Here is a 21,276-nt window from a genome sequence, read left to right on the forward strand (position 1 = left end):
ATGAAACTAGACTTGTGACAGCAATGAAAACAGTGAGCAGGGTGAAGAGAGACTGCAGAAGGGGAGAGAGCTCCACTAACGATACATTAGACGAGCAGCTGACATCTCAGATTCATAAAAAATGAAAAATTAGTGAATACCAATAACCAGCACATAGGATCATAACCCAAGTAAACAGTCAGTTCCCGGGAGAAGCACAACTGGCCAGTGCCTGCTCGAAGGCCTTAAACACCCTTAGCCATCGGGAAATTCAAACGCCTTTGATATTCCAGCTCGGCCCCATCAAAATGGCTGTTATCAGGAAAATCACAAATGCTGAGCACGGAGGGAAAGGGAGCCCTTACACACTGCCGGTAGGAGTGCAAGCTGCTGCAGTCACTGTGGAAGTCAGTGAGGAGGATCCTCAAACACTAAAAACAGAACAAAGAGAGGGTCCCCGTCAATCCACTGCACACCTGGCGTCTCCAGGGACACACCACGGAGGGGTTTGTGCATTTGTGCTCCTTCCTCCACTATACACAATAGTTAAGAACCAGTCTGGATGCTGGCATCAGATGAAGAGATAGGCAAGACGTGTTCCATAGGCACCTAAGAATTTCATTCAGCCACAAAGGAAAATGAAATTGTAAAATATTCAGGAAACTGGAGATCATTGTTTTAAGTAAAATAAGTCAAACTTAGAAAGAGAAATACTGAGTATTTTCTCTCAAATGTGGAGCCTAAGAGTCTGTTTGGGAGTCTGGGTGTACATATGGGGTTTGGCTGGAGGGGCCATGAAAGTAAAAGGCCTGAGTGGGGAAGAAGCTGTCTGAAGGGGGGCTAGAGGAAGAAAAGGAGACAGTAATGAAATATACGCTGGGCGTGGTGGCGCACGCCTTTAATCCCAGCACTGGGGAGGCAGAGGCAGGCGGATTTCTGAGTTCGAGGCCAGCCTGGTCTACGAAGTGAGTTCCAGGACAGCCAGGGCTATATAGAAAAACCCTGTCTGGAAAAAAACAAAACAAAACAAAAAATGAAATACACACGCTGTGAAAACAGAAGGCGGAAAGAAGAGGGGGATTAGTACAATGTAGGCAGGGAAGATGAGGGAGACAGAAGAGGAGTAAAAATAAAGTGTGTGTGTGTGTGTGTGTGTGTGTGTGTATGTCTCTGTGTATATGTGTGTATGTGTGTGTCTATGTGTGTTTGTGTGTCTGTGAGTGTCTGTGTGTATATATGTGTGTCTATGTGTGTGTATGTGTGTTTGCATGTCTGTGTGTGTCTGTGTGTGTGTGTATGTTTGTGTGTATAAGACCACAATAAGCCCACTGCTTTACATTTTGACTTCCATTTTTTTAAGGAAAAAGAAATGCCCATCTTTTTCTCCTCCTGTACCCAAGAGTATGTCTTTATACAACAGACATAAAACTAGACAAGACATGCTGTCTACTAGTGACTTAAGTATCTAAGTCTATCCTGGTGTGCAGATTTTTGTGTCATCTCTGAATAAAAACTACAGCCCAACAAAAAACAAAGAACAAAAAACAAAGAAACCACAGCTCGTCATTCTCACTGGTACCCACAATCAAGTCCTCACATGGACTCCGCACGTCAGAGCCTCATCCATCACCCTGCAGAAACTCGGTCGCTTCTAACAGCCCTGCAGGAGAGAGTCGGTGGCACACCATACCCAGCACAAAAGGCAGATATCAAAGCCAAGGTCACACACCCATGAGTGGCAGGGCTGGGCTCACAGGCTTCAAGGACAGGTCTTCCAGTTTGTGTTTTAGTGCAAGTACATTGTGTTTTTCTACAAGGATTTCCTACAGGTCTGTTTTAATCTCTGCAAATACTCTATGTCTTTGCAGGACGGGTCCCACTTCATATTTAAGAACTAGAGCTACCTGGCCTAAGGCTGGTGGCTGAAAGGTGTCTTACCTGCTTCAAGCTCTGGCCCAGGACAGTCCACATTCCACACCTGGTCCTGTAAGTCAGGTCTCAAGCTAGGGGAAAACAGTCTTGTCAGGAGAAAGGATCTGGGGACAGGAGCCCAGAGTCCACACTGCAAAAAGACCCAAAAAGTGAAACCAACATGCCTTCCACTAAAGGTGTGTCCAAGGAACCCCTGTGTGAATGAAGGAGTCTGCTCCCAAGAGCCATGGTTTTTTGTTTGTGTGTGGGGGTGTGCATGAGTGTATGCATATGCACCCATCAATGGCAGATTCAGAGACTCATAACTAGCCAGAGGATTGAGAATAAATGCTTGTTGCCTGAGCAGTCATAGGAGGAGCGTCTATACAACCCCCACCATGACTCAGGAGATAGAAAGCGTAGAAAGAGTGAAAGCATCAAAACAAATTGGGGAGCAGTCTTAGATATCAGACTTCAGCCATGGCATGGCAGCAACAAGCCTAAATTCACAGCATTCTGGATTACACGCACAAGATCTGTACAAGACAGGGCCTGTCAACATGACGTCATGCAAGCAGGAGAAACTCATGGGAACCCCTCTTCTTTGAGGGTCTAAACTCAGTTAATTGTTGACGTGGTAGGGAGAGACGTTGTCAGCAGTGTAGCCACTAGTGAGCCATGCTCCTGCTAACAGCCCTAATGAAACACATACACACATACACACACACACACACACACACACACACACACTTTATTTTTATTCCTCTTCTGTCTTCCTCATCTTCCCTGCCTACATCGCACACACACACTTCCCTCTTCTTTCTGCTATATCACACACACACACACACACACACACACACACACACACACAGACCTGAAAATAGAAGATAGAAGAGGGGCATTTGGGAAAAGGAAGATAATGAAATGGGAGGAGGGAGACTCATGCCCTTCATAATGCATGAAAATGCCATAATAATGGCATTTGTGTGTGATTAACATTGGATAACTAAAACAGTGTTAGAAGCTGAAGAGGAAGAATGATCTATGGAGTGAATCCGACTCCCCCTCCAGGCTAGGTGCCCTCAGGGTGCTGCTGGAAAAAGGCAGATCTACAGACTGCTACAACACGACTGGTCCTCCCATCATCCTTTACTAACCAAGAAGGGCAGAAGCAACACTCTGAGGGCAGGAGGAGGGGAAAAGAAAGGCCTGGTCCTTCTGCCCACAGGCTCTCCCCACACCACAGCCCTGGGCCTCTTTCCTTTATTCCTCTGCAGTCATTTTCCCTCCATCCCTCTCCTTCTCCACTGCTGGCTCCCACTTCCCCTCACCCACTCTGTGCAACCACTTGCAGCTTTCTTAGCTCCCCGAGAGACAGCCCAGACTCCCAGTGCCCTAAAGCTCAGATTGCCACTGAGGAGATGCTCCACCCAGTCCTCCGCCTGCCAGATGGAGAGAGAAGAAGGCTGTCAACGAAGAAGGCTGTCGCCCCCTTCGCCCCCAATAGGAAGTCCACTGTGCTGCCGGCTCATCAGAGCTATGGAAAGCCTAAGGCCTTGCTTGGCCTCCTCCCCGCCTGCAGAGGCAAGCCACAGCCCAGCCACATCCAACAAAGCCCAGGTGACATGATAACTGACAACTATCCCTAAGGGGACGGCAAGTGTCATTGCCTGTGTCATCTTGTACTGAGCACCATCATCCACGGTTATCATGGACAATGGAGAGCCATTAGGTGTCATCGCTAATGTCACACTTGTGGTTCAGAGATGACTGGTCCACAGATGCAAGGTGAAGACAGGTGAGTCTGATTCTACCTCACGCCCCACAATTTATCTCCTCACTCCAGGAAGGTGTGAACATGTACACGCGTGGCCCTCTGTGATGCATGATCACAGCAAACTCGCTTCATCTTCCAGCATATGTGAGTCACCTTTTCCTGAGACAGAATCATATCTCAGACATTCTGTCATTTTGTCCACAAGTATTTCAGTGTGTCTGTCCCTTTGTAGTGTAAAACGATTTTTACTGCATTTTTGTTTAGCGCACGCACATGTGTGTATGTGTGTGTGTGTGTGTGTGTGTGTGTGTGTCAGAGGATAACTTAGGAACTTGGGAGAGGCTTCACTGTCACACTCACTCTGCAGAGTGACTGAAGCTGATCTTCCCCAGAGGCTGTGGCGTGTCTGCCCCAGCTGCCCCTTTCTCTTGGTAATGAGGGAAGCATTAGCAGCCCGGGCTTGATCGCTTGTAGTAGCTCCCCACAGCCTCGGCAGTGCCTAAGGCTTACAGCTTGGCTTCTGCAGCACATGATAAGCCCTTGCACTATGGTGATTGGGCCCTGAAGCCTGGTGCAAAGCCACAATAGCTGGGTCACTCAGGAGACCTTGTGCTAACTCTGTGTTCACCTGTGCAGGAGGAGGGCAACTCTCTGTTTCTTCTGGAAGCCTCTTCACTCAACCAGTTCTGTCCATGTGGGGCATGCCGTGGCTTCCATGCTGAATCCCGGCTTTCTTGGCTGAGTCCCCCATTAGGTCTGCAGATGACAGAGCAAACCCCTCAGCCTAGTGCACAGGGCCGAGCCTGCGGTCTGCCCTGCAACGCCGCTATATCACAGACACCAAAGGGACCAGAACAGACTGCCCTGTCAGGAGACCCAGAAAAGCTTCCAGCCAGCCAACTGCTGGCATGCTGCCGTTGGAGTGTCACTTCTCCAGCTTTGGGCTGTGTCCTCTGTTTAAACCTGAGCACTATTCCAGCCTGCTGGGCCGTTAGGTTTGCTATACCACGGCTCAGATCTGAAGTCTTCACAGCAGCTGGGACCTCAGTTGAGTGTACAATGTTCATTCACCAGGAGGCCCAGTGTGTAATCCCCAGTACCACGGGAAGCAGGTAGGTAAGTAGGAAGGAACCAACCAACCAACAAACCAACAAGCACACCACGCTCGCAGGAAGGTCGGTGGGTCCTGAGAATCCTACTGGCCACTCACCCATACAGAAGGTGACATTTCACCTCCCGCCCATTTCACACGCTGTTTCCTCTGCCTGGAGAATTCTTCGTCCTTCCTCTTTCATCTGGCAACTTCGATCTGTGCCTCAGGACTCAGGCAGGATAGACACACTCTCCAGGGAAACTTTCTGGACACCCCTCTCCCCACCGCAGGTGACAGGTCCTTTCATGGTCTGAACTTTACAGCTATGCCCGCGTCTAGTCTTCCATCTGCAAGCCAAGCTGTGTCCAAAGGTTCCCAGTCTCCTGCAGGACCATCAGCTGGTACTGGACTCAGCACATGGGCCTGTGTGCCAGGACCCCAAGGTCAGAGCAGCTGGATGAAGGAAGGAGTGGAGCCAATGCCTACTGGGTCTTCTAGTGTCCGGGTGACAGAAGAGCAAACAAATCCAGAATAAAACATCTGGATGAGCACCCCCAGAGCTCTGTGGGTAGTGGGACTTAGCTGTCCCTCCCCAAAGTATCACCACATGCCTGGCATGCATCAGACACTGTGACGGCAACTCCCAGTTGTCAACCTGACTTTATCTGGAATGAACTACAATCCAGAAATGGAGGGCACACCTGTGAACCTATGGTCCTGATCTTGAGGCTGGAAGACACAGGCTTTTTATTCGGATCTTGATGTGGGATGACACAGGCATTTGATCTGGATCTTAAGGCATAGTTGCCATGAAAAGCTTAGGCCCAGGCAAGGTGGTATGTATATACCTTTAATTCCAGGAGACAGAGGCAGTCATATCTCTGAGTTCAAGGCCAGCCTGAGACAGAACAAGTTCCAAGGAAAGAACAGTTTAGGTCCAGGCGTGGTGGTCACACCTTTAATCTGGGCCGTACCTTCTGCTGGAGGCCCACATAAGACAATGGAAGAAGGAAGGCTTCTTCTTTGCCTGCTTGCCAGCCCATCTGTTGGATCTTACTTCTTCAGCTTATACCGAAGACCAGCTGAAACACCCAGCCTCGTGGACTGAGCAGAGGCTGGATTCTTGGACTTCCCATTCACAGCTGCCCATTGTTAGGTTAGTTGGACTGTAAGTCATTCCAATAAATTCCCAAATATATAGAGACATTCCATAAGTTCTGTGACTCTAGAGAACACTGACTAATACAAGTACCATGCACAGTGTTTCAAACGCAAGCTGTATTTCATCCCACCAGGTCCATTTTTCTCTAAATTGAAACTGAAAAAAATACAGCCCAGAAAGTGTAGTAAACACCAAACCCGGCTAGGAAGCAGCAGACGCAGGGCTCCAATCAGTCTCTGTTACCACACTTTAAGTCTGTCTTTCTGTCCACAGCAGTGTCCCCTGAGGACACATTACACATCCCAAAGATCTTTGTATGAATGAAAGTAAGCATTCCCACATGTGTTGGGTCAGAGGCAACTGTCTCCTCATTTCGGCACTCGCTGAATCTCACTGACATCTCACAGAGCACTGCTCTGCTGAACAGTTTGTGAAAGACTAATTACCTAAGACCAGATGGAGGTGCGAGGAAGCCCAGAGCCCCTTTGTTATATACGAGGGGATTCTGAGCCCCAGAGAGTGGCCAGGGCTATCCTCAGGTTGCACAGCCCAGCCCCTTAAGGGAAGAAACAAATCTTGGCTCCCTCCCCAGAGTCCGCACAGGTGGAATTCACACACCCTCCTGTAGAGGCCACTCAGGCTTTGAGAGATGGAAATTGCTAGAAGGGATAACTATATAATGCAAATAACTATAGAACAAGCAAAGACCACAGAGCCACATGCACAGACCCTGCTAAATGCACCTGCTTTGACTTAAAGTCCAGAGAAGGAAAGGGCTTGTCCAAAGCCACAGGGCAAGTTCAACCCTCAGCTGGTACCAGAGCTCAGCTATCAGTCTAAAGGTCCACCCAGTCTGCCCTGCAGGGCCAGGGTGTGACTATGGCTTCTCTCCTGACCGGAGGTTGCTCCAGAGAGCACCAGCCTTTGCCAGACATGTAGCAGCTGGCATGAGTTTAATGGTGGTATAAAAAAAAATAAGCATAGCTCTCAGACTTTACCAAACTCCCTGTTTCTTCTCCTGATCATTTTACACAGGATGCACTAACTGTTGGCTGATCCTTGCATGTGAAGTGTATGTATGTGGCTGCACACATCCACAGATACACACATGGGCTCATGTGTGCCCACACAGCCAGCTCCAGGTATGAAGGAAGCAGTGGTGAACACAACAGACACTGTCCCTACTGTTCCTGCCCCCCAGAATATTGCATTCTGGGAAATCGGATCCTTGTTAAACAATTCGTTTCACAACTAATTAGCCAATTAAAATGGCAGTAATTGTTACACAGAGAAGTGATTAGCTTTGCTCCCAGTAGAAAGTGCTAGCTAATCTGCTGGATGTTTTGAGAGCGGACATTAAAACAAGATTCAGAAGTTCCCTGCAGCAATTAGAAGAGGAGAAAGGGGAGGGAGGAGTTCATGTTTATCTGAAGGATAAAAGTGAGGCGCCCTTGGTCAACACCCATTCCTGGAAAACAAAGCTTCCAGAGCAAATAAAGATAATCCCGGGGCTGGAGAGATGGCTCAGTGGTTAGGGGTGCACAGCAGGCTGGAGAGATGGCTCAGTGGTTAGGGGTGCACAGCAGGCTGGAGAGATGGCTCNGGCTGGAGAGATGGCTCAGTGGTTAGGGGTGCACAGCAGGCTGGAGAGATGGCTCAGTGGTTAGGGGTGCACAGCAGGCTGGAGAGATGGCTCCGTGGTTAGGGGCGCACAGCAGGCTGGAGAGATGGCTCCGTGGTTGGGGCACAGCAGGCTGGAGAGATGGCTCCGTGGTTGGGGCACAGCAGGCTGGAGAGATGGCTCCATGGTTGGGGCACAGCAGGCTGGAGAGATGGCTCCGTGGGTGGGGCACAGCAGGCTGGAGAGATGGCTCAGTGGTTAGGGGCACAGCAGGCTGGAGAGATGGCTCCGTGGTTGGGGGCACAGCAGGCTGGAGAGATGGCTCCGTGGTTGGGGGCACAGCAGGCTGGAGAGATGGCTCCGTGGTTGGGGCACAGCAGGCTGGAGAGATGGCTCAGTGGTTAGGGGTGCACAGCAGGCTGGAGAGATGGCTCCGTGGTTGGGGCACAGCAGGCTGGAGAGATGGCTCCGTGGTTGGGGCACTGGCTGGCCTTCCAGGGGATCAGAGATCAGTCCCCAACCCCATGTGGCAACTATAACGTCTATAACTCCAGTCTCAGGGGACCCAACACCTACTTTTTGCCTCCTTGGGTACTAGGCAGGGACATGGTGCCTGGACACCTATGCAGACAAAACACTCATAAAAAATGATTTCTAAAGATATTTCAGGATGCTTCATGCCAACCCCTTCTGAGCATCCACCTGCCAAGCCTCTGCTTATTGGGTTAAAGAGGAAAGGTCAAAGGGTCAGAGCGGTTCCCTAGCTCTTTGAAGTTCAGCTAGAAGCTTCCAAAGAAGGTCGGGAGCCAAGCCTAGGCTGGCATGACTTATAATGATCTTTAGAGTCTTTCCTTGAGACATGCTGTAGCTTCTAAACTTAACTGTGTATGAGCGCATGCATGCACGAGTGTGTGCACGCATGTGTGCATGTGTACCAGCATGCGGCATGGTATGTGTGTGACCGTCCTCACCTTCCACACTGTTTGAGACATGGCCTTTGCTGTCCACTGCTGTGTACTGCAGGCTAGCTGGTCTGAGAGTTTCTGGGGATTTTTTTTTTTTCCTATCTCACCCCCCACCTTGCTGGACTCACAGAGGTGCCCTTCCATACCCTACTTTTATGTGGGATCCAAGGATTTGAACTCAGGTCAGTATGCTTGTGTGGGCAAGCATTGACTCTATGGAGTCATCTCCCCAGTTCTAATTTCTGATCTGCAGAGCCGTTTAGCCAAGGAGTTAGAGCCCTGACATCACAGGAGTCCTCTCATTGGTGACGACCTCCCTTCCACCAGCCTCGGAGAATATAACATTTCTGAGAACCCAGAGGATCCACCACACCTCTCAGTGGGAGTGGCTCATGACTGGGATAATCAAATTCCTTCCCCCTGAGATGCATGGGCCTTGAACAAAAAGCTTTATTAATATTCCACAAATTTGAAGAGAGTGACCAGATCCCTCTGTCTTTCAAACAAGATGCCCAAGTCAGGTCAGGTCTTCATGCTGCCTTTCAAGGACATCCGCACATTTTTCCTTCTCTAAGGCAATATCACCTCTTGGCATAGCCAAACCTCACCCAGAGTCTCTGCTTTTCAGTTTCAGGACCAAAACCATCTCCCCCTAGCCCAGTTGGGTTTCGGTGTATAAAGAACAACAGACTTCACTTTTCATACAGAGAGAAAAGGGCTTATGTTTTCCAGAGTCATGGTTTGGCCTGGCAGCAGTGTGCTGTCACACACCTGGGCCTGACCCCGTGGAAGCCTTCCCCATCTCAGCAGCCATTTCCAAGCTGCAGGTGAAGTCAACTTTGAATGGAGAAGATGAGCTGTTCATTGGTCAAGGAGTCTCCTTGGAAGCTGCTCCCAGAGCCCAGGCTGGTCCCACCTCAGTCCCTCCTTGGAGGTGGGGAGTCTTGGAATGTCCACTGCTCTGCTGCCCCAAAGCAGACACTCAGCCTTCTTAGAAGAAGCTGGAAGTGGGCGTCTGGACAGGCGAACAGGCCGACAGGCGTGTCCCAACAGCTCTCCTCCTAAGCAGCCTGCCTTTCAGGTTTTTGAAGAACCCAGTGCCTGTGGATTCCATAATGAGGAGGGATTTGTTTGTTGAAGGATCTTTTCAGCTTTATTGCTTAACTGGAAGGTGAGAGGAAGGTGGGGGAGAGATGGGAATGGCTCGCCTTCACCTCAGATAGTCCACATTCAAGCTTTGTCTGCAGCTGCCTTGAGTCAACAGGCAAGGGTTTGAAGGATGAGGACTTGGGAGCCAGGGGTTCTAGTCCTGGGTTGTTTTTCTTCAATTTGTTTCATGACCAGGGGCAAAGCCTTTTTGTTCTCTGCAGTTTAGCAACCCTTTCTATAGCATGAGATGTGGTTCTAGGACCAGTGTCTCGGTTTACTCATCTGTGCAATGGGCATTATCTGAGCTCACCCTCTGTCATTAGCAAAATCACCACAGAGTCAAGGTTATGAGATCTAGACCAAAGGTCTATTTTGATGGTGGGTAGCTAGAACCATAGAACATGGAAAAATCTCACCAACATAGACACTTCCTTAGTGGTGACTCCCATCAGACTGCACAACAAAATCTATTCTTTTAAGAAAAGGAAAACAAAACAAAACAAAAACAAAAACTTTATTTTAAAGGCTTCTTCGCTTGCTGGGAGAATTGCAAAGTTATATCTGATTGACCCCACAGAGCCCTCACCCAGCTTCCTCTGGCGCTGGTGTGCATTGTAAGATATTAGCAACTAGGTGCAGGCTTTATTCCAGTCCTACCAACGGTCCTGCTAACATCCTTCTTGTTTCAGAAATCCAACCCTGTGGTATCAGCTTTTACATGGCTGTTATGTCACCAAGCTGTCCCTTGGTCCCTGGCAGTTTCTCAGGACCCTGACACTTGGGAAGAGCACCATTGTGCAAGCCTTTGGTGTAATGTCTTCAACTTGGGTCTGTCAGTCTGACCTCTCACAACCTGGAAAAGCTGATGGATTGGGGCAAAGGATGCCCATCCCAGAGTTCCTGTCTCATGGCTGACATAGTCACTGGTCACTTCATTGAGGTGGTGCCCGTCAGCTCCTCCACTGTCAGAGAAGAGCGTCACCACAGTCAGTGGAACCCACACACTAAGGAGTCCTGAGAAACTGCCAGGGACCAAGGGACAGCTTGGTGACATAACAGCCATGTAAAAGCTGATACCACAGGGTTGGATTTCTGAAACAAGAAGGATGTTAGCAGGACCATTGGTAGGACTGGAATAAAGCCCGCACCTAGTTGCTAATATCAAGGAGTGGGGAAGTAAGTCCCACCCCTCCAGGGGGAGGGGTATCAAAGGACAGTGGAGCTGTTAGGTCACCACAGTGGCTAATAAACTTGGGGGAGCTTCTCTGATGTTATACAATCCCCTGTTTCTCCTTGGTTTTCTCCTGCCAATTTCACCTGAGCAGGGGTTTGGGTAATTATTGCTGTGGTGTGCCAAGGGCAACTGTTTCCTCCATCCTTCAACACTCGCTGGTCTCAGTTCAGTCCTGGAAAAGGGTTTCCTGGGACTGGGGAGGAGGCTCAGCAGGTAGTGTTTGCCATCCATGAGGTCCCGGCTCAGCCTCCAGTGCCCAGGGAAAAAGCTGGGTGCAGCGAAGTGTGCCTTTAACTCCAGTGCCAGGGGAGGAGAGGCAGGAGGGTCCTCAGCTCACTGCTCAGCAACCCTGGCTCAATTTGTGTGTGCCAGATTCGGTGAGAGGCCCTGTCTCCAAAAATGAAGAAGAGAGAAAGAGAAAAACATAACTCTCCTACACCACACCACACACACACACACACAAACACACACACATACACACACACCACACGCACACATACACACACACTGCACACACACACAAACACATACACACACACCACACACATACATACACACATACACACACACACACACACACACGCACACACGCACATGAATGTGCGCATTTATCTGTGCTTCCCTACCCATCTTGTAATTCCATCAGTCTTTGCCTTTTCTCGGGATCACAATCCCACCCTCCTACGGCTCCCACTGTCCCTCAGCTGAAGGTGTTGACAGGCCCCATTTAGAGCTTTGATGGATGCTTAGTCTTAGGATCCTCATTTCCTTCTACTCAGTCTTAAAGCCAGCTGACTCTCCAGGAGCTCTGGTGCCTTCCACACTGCTTCTAGGTGCTCTTGATGGATTGAGCAAGGGCATATATGTAAGTCCTTACCATCAAAGGCCAAATCTGAACCACTCCAAAATCCAAATTGTTTTCAGCACCAACCAAGAAGATGCAGAAAAAAAAAAAAATTCAGATTTGAAGCATTTTAAGAGTTGTGATTTTTGGAGCAGAGGTGCTCAATCAATTAACTATGTAAATATTCAAAAAAAATTTAAAGTACAAAATCTAAACCACTTCTGGTCCCAAGCTTTTGGGATAATAGATGTTCAACTTGTCTGCGTGTGTTCATATATGCACATGCAGGTAACATGTGCATAAATCTCTGTGTCAATTTGTGTATAGTAAGGTAACCATGACGGAGACTGTTGGCTCAAACTCTAACAGTGCAGTCCTCCGCAGCCGACCTCTGCGCTCACTTCCGTGAGAGCAGGCAGGTTCCTATGTCCTCGCTTTACCTACCTGTTTGTTCCATACTGGGATCCATTAAAGCAATTTTCCTAGAGCTAACCTGTGCTCCTGCAAGAAATTCTTATCGAGTCAGGCGTGGTGGCGCACGCCTTTAATCCCAGCACTTGGGAGGCAGAGGCAGGCGGATTTCTGAGTTCGAGGCCAGCCTGGTCTACAAAGTGAGTTCCAGGACAGCCAGGGCTACACAGAGAAACCCTGTCTTGAAGAAAAAGAAAGAAAGAAAGAAATTTTTATCAAGAGTTCGGTGTTTACAAACATTATAAACCGTTCCTTTGGGCTTTATCACAGATGCTCAGTGTGTCCCTCCCTGGCTGGGTTGGTGTGAGGCACAGCTTCCTCAACATCCCAGGCCCCTCCTGGGTGAAAGGATTATGTGAGGCTCTGGATGCTGTCTGCCCAGCAGGAGCAGGTAAGAGGAGGCATAATGGGGCTCAGAGCCATCCCTGTGCTCTTGCAGTGTCTGGTGTGATCCTAACATCACGATTCTCTAGTTCCAGTCTGCGCTCTGCTGATGGCAGTCCCTTCCTGCTCAGTCTTCTATCCTGAAACACATTGGAGGGGCACGAGCATCCACTCCTTTACGTATCCAGCTCAGTGAGTTGGAACCTGCCAGGCTGAGAGCACCTGCTCTCTCGCTAAATAAACACGGATATAAGAGTCATCGGGTTCCTGGAGGCTCTCTCTGCCCCATCAAGTCCTGTGAAAGCCCATCCAGGGTGGTGGGAGGCAAGGCTCCCTGTAGTGTGGCCTTTGTCCCCATGGGCTCCTCTTCCACCAATAGCAGGCCTTCCTGAAAGGGGTCTGCCTTCATTGGGAAGATACCCCATGCCACCCCATCTCCTGACTAAGTAATCTCTCCTGAAACTCGTCTGAACAGTATCCCGCCTCCCTTGCCTGGCTCTCAGTTTCCTTGTCTGTAAAGAGCTTAGTTCATTCAGACTAGCAGCTAGATCTGGCAAGTTGTGGCCTTTCGTTTGCTTGTGTATTTGGAGTTTTGTTTATTGGCTTGTTTGGGCTTATTTTTGGTTTTGTTTTCCATTGCTTTAAGAGAAAGAAAAAGACAGAGGGACACACCCAAAGAGCTCGTGCCGTGGAACTTGTGTGGAGACCAGAAGACAGAAGACAACCTGCAGAGTTAGTTTTCTCTTTCTATCCCATGGGGTCTGGGGACGGAACTCAGGTCCTCAGGATTGGTGGCAAATGTCGTTACCCACTGAGACATCTTACCTGCCTTGTTCTGTTTGGTTTTTATTTTTAAATTTTCAAGTAGGGGACTGATATGGACCAGGCTAGTCTCAAATTCATGATATAGCTAAGGCTGGCCTTGAAATTCTGATTCCCCTGCCTCCACCCACAAGTGCTGGGATTATAGGTGTGCACCACCATGCCTACCTTCAATATGGTATTGATATGTATATGACACCACTCCTGCAGTGACCACACATACCTATTGTGTGAAACTGCCCTAATTAGATAGACCTCATTGCTTTGTATCTAACTTTTAAAATCAACAAATAAAATTTCTCATTAGGAATATCTTTATGTTTATAGAAAAATTGAACTTCCCATAGAGTGAGTTCCCCCCCTCCCCCAAATTTCCCTTATTCTTAACAATTCTGTGAATTGTTTGGTACACTTTTTAACAATTGATAAGCCAACACTGATACATTTTAACAAAAGCATATATGATTTATTCATATTAAGTTTGGCTTTTTTGGTTTTGCCTCGTTTTGTTTTATCATGTTAAAGGTTCAACCAAAGACAAGCGCTCTGTCCCTGGGTGACACCCCAGCCCGGAAGGTTCCTGCTGTGAGCTGTGCAGAGGTCTGTGGTTGGGATAGGCACAGATGCCATGTGCTCCCGGTCCTAGCCACCCCATGTGCTTCAACGTTCATTTAGCACATTATCGTCAGAATTCGTGACCTTACGGCTGCATGATCTCCCTGGGCCCTTAAACATAGATAGACTAAAACTGAGTAACTTATAACCCAGAAGAGGGTGCCATCGTATCTGCAGGGGTTGCTGGAATCTTCTGATCTTTTTTTTTTTTTTTTTTTGGTTTTTTGAGACAGGGTTTCTCTGTGTAGCTCTGGCTGTCCTGGAACTCACTTTGTAGACCAGGCTGGCCTCAAACTCAGAAATCCGCCTGCCTCTGCCTCCCGAGTGCTGGGATTAAAGGCATGCGCCACCACGCCCAGCTTCTTCTGATCTTAAAGTAGAGTTGAGGCTCGGGCAGTAGCAGCTGAAGTTGTCACTATAAAGCAGAGGAGTTTTAAGGAGAGTTGTGACCTCCATGATTGTCACATGAAGGTGGCCACATGGATCTTCCCTCCCTCTGTTCAGGTAAGCTTTATGTGCTCTCTTTACAGCAACTGTGCAAATCTTTAGCCACGCCATTGCTTAACACGGCACTTTTCTACCCACAGGACAGAATGGCTGCATAGAGGCTAGGATCTCGCAGTCGACAGGTTTTTTGCACAGGAACTAAACCCTCGGCTCCTGGTCCCACGCCTAGTGCATGTCGCAGCATTCACCCTGCCCTTTCTCTGACAGGGACTTTGACGCATCAATACCCGCAAAGTTCACCTCACCGCAAAATGCCTTCCCACGTCTAAAGAGAAGCATCACTCAGCCATATGCATTCCCTGATTAAGTAAGCAAGGCTCTTAAGAAATGTAAAGTGATACTGATGAGGGGTGACCACCTTCCTCCTTACCAAGTTCCAACAAACAGCCTCCTCCCTGCTTCCTGATGCCAGCCAGGCTCCCCAACCCACGCCCAGCTCCATTTGATCCCTTCTGACGAGTTGCCTGGGAGAGGAGAAAGCCCCAGGGAGGAGGAAGCCGAAGAGGTGAAGGCTAACATCAAACCCTTCTACCAGCGTGTGAGTACTTGCGGGGCCACTGGAGGAAGGGACGAGTGAGTCTGTGAGTCTAGGGCCCTCCTGGGCCGAGACCTGCTTTCCCTTGCTGAGCCTCAGTTGCCTCCCGTATAGAACAGGCGGCTGCCACCCACCTCCTGCGAGCTGCCTTCACAAGTGCGTGACAGCCACCCCCATCAGACCTTCAGTGACAGTGGCTTCTCCACCTAGCGCAGCCCTCAGGAAATCTAGTCCAGCTTGAGGCTTCTGGGGTACATATAGTAATGGCATTGAAGAGTCACATGTGGAGATTTACAGACAGCAAAAGGCCCGGAGTTCTAATGTCCTAACTATTGGAACACATATCTATGAGTCTCTGTGGTTCCCCCGGTTGTGTGCACACAGTCAGTAACTTAAGACCTTGGTTCCCTTAACAAGTTAAAGGGCCAGAGGCCGAGGTTTGGATGCTGGGCCATTCCTTCTGCCCAGCAGAAAGTCCTTCACACTGGACATTTATAAAAGCTCTGGATCTCCTAACAGCCCAAGGAGGTCAGGAAAGCATTTTTGTTCCCATTAGAGTGCTTAAAGCAAGCACACTGAGACTGTAGGGTCGGCTGAGTTACTGAGGGCCACCTCTTCTGAAATAGTAGTCTTTCTTAGCAGACTGGCTGTGTCTTTGACAGAAAGGAAGGGGCCCCCTTCTGTAGACTCCGAGGATGTTTCTCTAATCCTTGGGGTTCTCCCTGGGGAAAGCATTTGTATCAGGGACCCCACAGTGGGAACTGAATTAGAACAAAACTCCAGGCTTTAAGCCTTTCCAATGGAGACTCTCACCCTTCTGAACACTGTAGACTCAGAAGGAAATGGACATAAACCAAACAGTACTCAAAACTAACAAAATGAAAACCACCTAAGGTCCTCAAACACCCAGTAACTCAAGAGGACTACAAACCATGTCCCTGGCTGTCCCCAGACTCCAGGCCTGGCTGCCTAGCTGCTATGAAAAGGCTAAGGTAGCAATCAAGCCCCAGAGCTGCTGTGGGGAGTCACGTCTGGGATCCTGGCTCTCTTCTACTCATGCCGCAGGTCACTAAATCCTCAAGCAGGGCCCAGAGAAAGAGGTAGGCAGGCAGCTAAGAAGGGCCAGGGCTCCCGAGCACACTTGGCTTGTCTCTCAATGGGGTCAGGGACCCACTTCAGTGAGCACACAGCTGTCTCCTACGTTGTCACGCCTCCCTGGAACCTCCCTTTGGCCCTGCCAAGAGGAGCCAATGAGAAGCAGTCAGGGTCTCACTGGCCTGAGCAACGACTGGGGATTGGGCGAGTCAGGAACTGTGGACAGACTGGTGGCCCCAGTTTACACAGCTCAGTCAATGTCTTCTAGCTGTCTGCTTTCTACGAGCCCATACCAGGACCTATGAGTTCCATACTGAAGTGACCTGTACAGTCTGCTAAAATTTGAGCCCAAGGAGACAAAGAATCAGTCGGGAAAATTCTTGCTGAGTGAGCATGAGGGTCTGACTCCAGGTCAGAGTCCAACACCCATTGGAATGGCTGCATGTGAGGGCACCTGGAGGTGGGCTGTCGAGCCACCCAGATTATGGCTCCAGATTAGGGACCAGGGATCTGGGGATTAAGTTCAGTTGGTGGAGTCCTTGCCCAACATGCACAAGGCCCTGGGTTCAACCCCCAGCACCACATGAGATGAAGCATACTCACCACCCTAGCACATGGGAGATGAGCCACGGGGAGCCACAGCTACACAGTGAGGTCAGCCTGGGTGTCACGGGGCCCTGCTTCAAGAATATCTAAGTTGGATGTGATGGTGCACACCTTCAGTGTCAGCATTCATGAGGGTGAGTCAGGCAGATCCCTAAGTTCAAGGACAGCCTCTGTAAGACCCCCAAAGGAGGAACTCCCTCTGGTCCAGAACTCTCTTGGGTCCCCAGAAATTCGAAATACACCTTGCTGTAAATCACATGAGGTACTTTATTTAACGAGGCCCTGGGTGGACTCGTATCTCACGCAGGAGACAGAGGAAGTCGACCCAGTCCCTCAGAAGTAAGGGGTTTTTGTAGGGTTAGGGTTGGGGGGGGCAGGGAGAGTTTGTGCAGCCACCAGTGATTGGCTCATTTGAACATACAATACAATAAGATAGTACAGCCAGCCGGAGTGGCAGAATTCCAGAGGCCGGGGGCCTAGTCTGGGGCACCTCTGGTCAGTGTGTGACCCTGAGTGAACCGGGGTGAGATGCCTCCTTGGCAGAGTTTATGAGCTAACCTTGACAGCCCCGGCTGGCTCCGGCACTCCCTTATCTGTATGGCCTTGTTAGTCTTAGCGGCCGGGTGGGCTCCGTAAAGTCTGGACTATGTCTTTTCACAGTGTTCGGCCTTGAGCCTTTGAATTTTCTTTTCAGTCTCAAACATAGGAAGATGGGTGCCTGGCTGGGGCAACTGAGATAATTGCCTAGCTAGCTGTCAGGTGGAGGAACAGAAGACCTGCAGCTGCCCTAAGAGAACAAAGGCTCTTTACTAGCCACATTCCTAATGATCTAGGGAACAGGTTTTGGGGAAGTCTTAAAGTTAGGGCTCTACACCTCGTCTATACAAGGAGTTCCAGAACAGCCAGGGCTACAGAGAGGAACCTGTCTTGAAAAGCAAACAAACAAACAAACAAACAAAACCAATCTGACATTAATCTCTGGCCTCCGCATGCATGCACCCGGATTAGCACGGGCACTTGCACATACATGCACACGCACACACAACACCCACCCAAGAGGAACTCTGGAATTGTTGCTGTGTGTCTCAGCCTACTGCGTCAGGGCTGAGTGACCTGGTCAAGTGACTAAGTCTGTCTCCTCTAAGTCGCCTCCCAACACCAAAAGCTATCTTGAAAAGGAAACCAGACGACAGCAGCTGAACAAGGAGGTGCTGTAGTGGGAACTTCACTCATGTGGGTCGAGTGTATTCATTGTCTTGCCAAGTATTGAGGTTTCCAGTTAGTGCCAGATGCAGCCATGATGAGACCCCAGCCCAGGACAGTCTTGTCACTCCCTGTACTTTAAGATGAAAAATGGAGACTCAGAGGACAAGTGACTTCCTCTGGGTCACACAGCTGTCAGAAGCAGAGCTGGATCCAGATGTGGTGTTCTCTCTGGGGTTCTGCCCATGGGTTGCTTCTTCCTCCTTCACTTGATGACCTCCTTCACTTGTCTCTGCCGAGCGCCGTGCTCCACTTCTGGAACCCCGACTCCTGAACTCACTGTCTATTGGGAGGAACTAGTGATGAGGGTTAATTATAAGCTTGGACTATTGCTAGAGAAGATGCCAGAACCTTGTCTGAACCCAGAGACAGTGGTGTTTGGGATCAAGTTGGAATCTCTCAGTTGCCTAGACAAAGAGTCGGGAGGAGAGGACACTTGGGAGGGGAGCCTGGAGTCAAGAGTGTTCACGGACTAAGTGTGGTGGCACTCACCTGTAACCCCAGCGCGTGGGCAGTTGAGGCAGGAAGGTGGCAAGTTCAAAGTCAGCCTGGGCTAAGTGGTAAGACCCTGTCTCAAAAAACAGACAAGGAAGCATTCAGGAAACAGGACAAGGCTGGAGAGATATCTCATTGGTTAAGAGTGCCAACTGCTCTTCCAGAGAACCTGGGTTCAATTCCCAGCACCCATGCAGCAGCTCACAACTGTCTGCAACCCCAGTTCCAGGGGATCCGACACCCTCACACAGACTCTGCACACAAAACATAAATGCACATCAAATAAAAATAAATAAATCACTTTTTAAGAAGAAACACAAGAGAACAGAGAACAGAATGCATCGCTGGAAGACCAGAAGTCGGGGTACAGGCAGCAGGAGGAGGTGGTGGCTTGGGATTGGCAGAGGACGGATGGAGTAGTGAAGGAATGTGCCTTATTCCTCATGACACTCGGGACCCCATGCCCTTCACCTCTGTCTTAGTGGCTCCTCATTGCCCTCTGATGAGCTGATTCAGCTACTGAGGACTGAAGGGGGACAGGGGACAGAGTCTGGAGCTAGCACAAAGCTTCCGCAGAAGAGCCATGTGGGCGAAAGACAGCACCTGGGACAGCTCTCGGTGACTGCTGCGACTCAAGCCAGCTCAGAGCCTCCCTTCCTCCAGCCCTCTACAAATACTTTCTAAGTACCCCCCTGGGCACCAGAGAAAACTGAACAGGCAAAAATTCCCTGTCCTTCTGGGGGCTACCTGCTAGGTGGAGGCAGGAAATAAACACTATAAATCAGCATACAGGTTAGGGGGCCAGTGTATGAAAAGGAGGGAAGAAAAGGACCAGGCAGGGCGGCGTGGGTCGTGGTCATTAGAGACAGAAAGCAGAGGGAGCCCTTCCTGATTGTCACAAAGTGTGCCTTCGAGCTGTGTGCTGTCCTGGGAAGGGGGAGGGGGTGGGCCTGTCCACGAGCTACAAAGTATCTATTCTCAGCAATGTGGTGAGCTGGGAGCTCCAACCTCCGCATTGCAGCCTCAGGGAATGAGGTTCAGGAAGATTAAGTGATTTCTCTGAAGTCATGGTTATTAGTGGTGGAGCTGAAATTTGTTCCCTGGTCTCTGGTAGCATCTGCCTGTGCTCTGGCAAAACTCAGAGGCATATGCTGACATCTCCTCTGGCTTTAAAATGCAGGCAGCATTTGGACATGTGTAGGTAACAGATGGAGAAGGAAAGAATCTTTCAGGCAGATCGGAGATGTGAGGAAATCATGGGACGGTCCCTGAGTAAAAAGTAAAAATAAAATAATCACTTTGATTTCAAAATGAAACAAAATATAACTTCACAGCCAGAGCTAAGTCCAAGAAGGTAAGTTATCTCTTGGAAGAGAACCTGGTGCAGCCGGTTGCCCTTGACCTCAGGAACCTTCCAAGCCGCTGCCTGGGTGGGAAAGAGAAGCCAGAACCCCACGGCACAGAAAATTTCCCATGTTTTATGGAACCACATCATTTTAGCAGACTTTTGCTAAAAGTCTCCCAACCTTGGCTTGCTGCTGTTTTCAAGGGAGTTTTGGGATCACACAGACTTGTGGATCAAATTATAATGCTTACCACTTAAATAGCTTTATCTCTCAACAACATACTAAGTCCCTAAGCCTCGTGCACACAGAATGGAACCCTTGCCCCCCTCAGAGGACAGACACCCCAGTCTGCAATCCTGGGCCCAACTCAGACCCCATGGGGCAAGCAAAGCCCACCCCCAGCAGGAGGCTCTGGAGAATGGTGACCTGGTGACCGGGCCATTGGTCTTAGACCTTGGGCCCATCCCCCACCAAATCTCACCGTAACCTTGACATTGGAGCAAGTAAAAGTTCCTTTGGGAGGAGCTGTGGCAAAAATACCTGATGAACACAGCTTCAGAGAGGAAGGTTTACTGGGGCTCACACTTAAGAAAAGACTCGGTCTGCTGTGGCAGGGAAGGATGACAGCAGCTATAGGAAGCAGTAGGTTATATAAAGCGCAGGGCCCGCAACAGCTTCCAGACCCACCTCCAGTGACCCACTTCCTTAATGAGATGCCACCCCTTAAAGATTCTATAGCCTTGCAAACAGCACTGCCAGCCTGGGACCCAGTGTTTTACACACACACACACACACACACACACACACACACACACACACACACACGAGCCTGCAAGGGGGGCAGGACACACTCAAACCACACCAGGGCCCGAACAGGAACTATTCAGAGGCCCATGAGGAACCGAAGAACAAAGCTTCAAGCCCCCCACTACCCAGCACACTTAGCTGCACATTGAGATTTCACCTGCGTTGCACGGCCAAGGGCCTTATGACAGAGCTACCAATGCAGGGCCTCACCCCTTGAAGTGGTTGGGGTCACACCTTCTCACCTTGGAACACTAGCCTACAACCCACTCACAGGCTGGAGAAGTCCAACTTCTCCCTGACAGCCAGGGAGAAAGCAAGGGAGCTGCAGGCCCACTGCTGGATCACAAACAGCGCACTTCCAAGTGTTGAAAACCAAGAAGCTGGAGGAGGGGCTTAATAGGCCATCCTAGCAGGAGCTTAGAAGACAGAAGTGCTGAGAGCGATGTCCAGCTTAAGAGACTTCAGATCGGAAGAATATCAGCTGACGGGCTAGAGATGTTTCCTTTGATATTCTGGCAATGAGTGTGCCTGCCTTGAGAATTTGCTTGAGGCGAAATTAACAGAAATGGACTATTTTCTTTTTTTTTTTTAAAGA

The 21,276-nt window shown here is 49.6% G+C and overlaps 1 pseudogene; it reads right to left on the bottom strand.

Moving 5' to 3' along the window:
* Positions 1-224: 224 nt before the first annotated feature.
* LOC110323196 overlaps positions 225-21,276 on the bottom strand; it is a 23,453-nt pseudogene continuing 2,401 nt past the window's right edge.

The sequence above is a fragment of the Mus pahari genome, chromosome 6 (genome assembly GCF_900095145.1).
Source record: "Mus pahari chromosome 6, PAHARI_EIJ_v1.1, whole genome shotgun sequence".
NCBI classification, from domain to species: Eukaryota; Metazoa; Chordata; class Mammalia; order Rodentia; family Muridae; genus Mus; species Mus pahari.